Below are 3,926 nucleotides of genomic sequence, written 5' to 3' on the forward strand. Positions count from 1 at the left end.
TTGAAAACTAATGATGGCTTTTAAACGAAGAGGTAAGGCAAATCTATTCTGATTCCATGTTTATTCATATTTTGTGATCATTATTTTCAACATCATATTCCATAATATTTGTAGACTTTTTTCTGAAACACAACAAAGTCCTAGACAATGTACTCATATAAAGTCTCATATAAATGCATTTAATGTCTCACTTTGTTTCTCTTTATGTATTTTTAAAGCATCAAGAGACCAAGTGGATGAGACCCCATTAGAAATCACATTTACCTCGTTACCACCACCAGAGTCCTTAGCCGTTTCTCAATGTCAAGGAAGGATCCTCGGAAGCTAGAATTTCGAGGATGCTACGTCATCGACGTCCGTCGAAGGACTGTTCCAATGTCGAGGATCCTTGAAATTTCAGCCAAGGACTGAGTCCTTCGTTCGAGAAATATCCCATATACAGGAAAGGATGCAAATTTGTATCCTTCGCGCTCTTTACGCGCTGAAATCACCCACAATCCTATGCGCGCAGCACCGAAAGCACACCTTTCAATCACGCAATGACGTAATGACGTGCACTTGCTAGCCTGTTCCATTTAACGTGTTCTCCGAATGCTTAAAAGGAGCCTCGCCGAGCCTCTGAAGGAAGTGACTTGTAAGGACTAGTCCTGCCAAGGAAGTATCCTTGACATTGAGAAAAGGCTCTTATCTGAACAGCCATCCACTTCTTACACTCCTCCAAATTCATACTGGCTCAATATGTTTCAGATTCCTTGGAACCACATGCCTCTAGCACTTCTTCATGCAGCATCCAATAATGAGAAGGCTCCACTTGGACCAAGAAGAGAATTTATAAGAGTTGTTGTAGGAGCCTTAAGGGAATTTTGCCCAAACCCAAGCTTAGCCAACTGTGGGGAAGTGGCAAGAAACATTTTTTTCCAAATTTCCCCTAACATTTGGAGACTTTACAGAGGAAGGGGAACAACTGGGGAAAGGCTATAGTTCACTTCAGAGACAACTGAGAACCAGAGTAGAACATGTTAATAGAGACAATGTAGCACACAGGATCCGTCAACCAAAAAGAACCAACACAGCAGATCAAGAACAAAACAGCACGGCCAAAAAGGTTCGCTGTAAAGTTGACAGTTACGGGTGCATTAATTGGCAACCTACCTTCTTGCCAGAAGGAGAGACCTCTGAATCTCTTGAAATGAAGAGACAGACTTTATTAGAAATGTTTCAAACTGGAGGCCCAAGGTCTTGTGAATTGTCTGAAGTGGACAAACTAATGAAAGATACTTACATTGTTCAGCGCAAAATGATTAATTTATGCCCCCCTCCTATCATTAGTGACATAGCACTGGAGTGGCCATATTTATTTACTAAAAGAGGACTATGCAATCATTTTGAAACACTTACAGTTTTACAGACACTTACAGAATTTTCATTTTAAAGTGAACTATCCCTTTAAGGTTTCTCTGTTAAGTTTGAGAATTATTTTTGGGGTATGGGCCTGTATGATGTTATGCAGGGCATACTGTAATGGGCACTTCCATCTGAAGGGCATGCACACACATCAGAATAAACCTTAGCTGTAAATGTTTTTGAAAAACTCTCTAAAGCTTGACCATATTTTTTCCTAAGAAAACTTCAACACAGATGTCAGTGGAAAATGAGTTACATCTACCAGTCACACCAAGGCTCATAATGCTTGGTAAGTACAAAATATCTAGTCAATAATTGATGTGTTTTGGCAATTTTTATGGTTACTTCATATTTCAGGAGATATCCTTCTTACTTCATCTAAATGGATGGTCAGCATTGAGGGGAAAGTGACACATTGTATTGATGAGCAGTTGGATTTTTTAGCAGCACTCTCAGTGCTTTTCAGTGTATTTTATGTTTTTAATATTGAGTACCAAGAGTCAGCGAGTGCCACATTAGAAATGATAGCTTTAGCGTAGCGTTGCGCAAGTTCTACCAGGAAACTCGAATGTTACGTCATTCATTTCACAAGGCGCAATCAATCACCCCTGATACTGAGAGTATATAAGCCTCGTACTCACCTGTCTTTGCGTTCGCAGATACTGATGCCAGCATTTACACGCTCAATGTCCAGTGCATATGCTAATGCTAACTAAAGCGTTAAGTTACCCGAATCACGCCGATTTAAATGTTGAGTGATTTTATCGGGCATTCGAACTGGTTTCCTGGGATTTTCTCATCTCGTTTCGTTTCACCTGCAACATCGCGAGGAGCTCTCACAGAAGGTTAAAGACTTAAATAGGGAAGTCTGCAAGCTTCCTTAAGTGTGTAACACTGCAGTACACAGAGAAGGATACCACGAACAGGCCATTTCTTTTTATGAACAGTGCAAGAACATTTGGATGATCTGTAAAGTGTAATATGAATATTGACTGTCGCAGACTCTGAACGCCCGCAGCAGATGTCAGTAATCATCATTGATTGGCGAAGCGCTGCACCTGCACGGGTTTGGAAGAATGCCGAAGTTTGTTTTCTCCCTCATCACAGGATCTTTGTCTTTCATCTACAATACCATATGCTCCGCTTATTATTGGTTTTAAACCGTACGCGAATGTTTTGTGAAGCAAAGACATGGAATCGACTTGGATGAACGACTATTACTCGCGAAAAATTTCACACATTAAATACGGCGTGTATGCAATGCATGACATGCTGCAAACAGGCAAATGAAGCGGTCTAATGTTCGCATGTTTCATTGGAATAAGGAATGCGCAAAGTATACAAGCTTCATCTGAACTGTCCCTTTCAGTGTTTCCCTAAAACATCAATAATATAAGGTACTATTTATTCATGTAACAGGTCTTGCAACGTCCTATACCTGCTACGGTACTACAATGCAAGTTGCTTAATGCCTAACAGTATTCATGCAAACTGTTTGTATCAAATGCAAATATTCACGTTAGATCTTCACTCACCTGATCCTAATTACAGACTTTAAGGATACGGGGATACGCTATTTTCGAACTTTAAATCTTATGGTAGGACACCCATTAATATATATTAATATAGTTTTCAAGCACACATTTTGTTGCTGAGCAAATCGTAAGTGTGTGTGAGGTCGAATGGCAATAGTAATGCATATTGTCAATTTTATTGAGCACGGGGTTCAGCATAAATGTTTCCATCTAAAGCTTTGTGCTTCAAGATCTTCAGTTATGCACATGTATAAAGTAAGAGAATGCATCAACTTTTAATTGTACTTTTCAAATGAGACTTTATTCCAGATCTCAGTCAACTTCTTATCCGAGCTCGGTCGAGTTGAACATCCCATCTATTTATCTGGATTATCTTCTCCTACGGTAAGCTCTCTTATTCATTATACTGGATTGGCTGATAGTGCACAATACATGCTTTTACAACTGAAAGATGGCAATGACTATGTTTTACAGCCAATATGGAGACGGAGCTGAGGTTGTGTGGTGTATTTAATACAATTAAAACGTGCATTTGTGTTATTCCTGAGGGCTTGCCGTTGTTTTGATCGGTGTGCATTCTGCGGATGTCTCAACAAAAGTTGAGCCTGTACACCATGTTGAGTTTGTTTGTTATGCAGTAGACTTCACAGTTGAAAAATGCGCGCCTTGCTGCTTTAAGAACACGACAGGTTGCATCAGTTTGAACCATTTAAGCGCATTGTGCTTTGTTTGCGATGCAGGCACCCAGAGCATGCGCATGGGTAGGCTACAGCGGATGTCTGGACACTGGTTTGAAGATGTAATGTGACTGCTAGCTTTTATATCACAGCATGTAATCCCAATTTAAAGTGCTGTTGAACGTTGGTAACGTATGTTTCGCCCGAAATGGTGGTGCCACCAGCTATAACCACAGAATACAAACACAATTTCCTTCTTGTTTTAACATGGAACCCAATGGATATAATGTCTAAATATTTCTCCAAGTGG

The 3,926-nt window shown here is 40.0% G+C and overlaps 1 pseudogene; it reads left to right on the top strand.

Moving 5' to 3' along the window:
* Positions 1–689: 689 nt before the first annotated feature.
* Positions 690–1,432, top strand: LOC141362519 (uncharacterized; annotated as a pseudogene).
* The last annotated feature ends 2,494 nt before the right edge of the window (positions 1,433–3,926 follow it).

The sequence above is a fragment of the Misgurnus anguillicaudatus genome, unplaced genomic scaffold, assembly GCF_027580225.2.
Source record: "Misgurnus anguillicaudatus unplaced genomic scaffold, ASM2758022v2 HiC_scaffold_28, whole genome shotgun sequence".
Classification (NCBI taxonomy): Eukaryota; Metazoa; Chordata; class Actinopteri; order Cypriniformes; family Cobitidae; genus Misgurnus; species Misgurnus anguillicaudatus.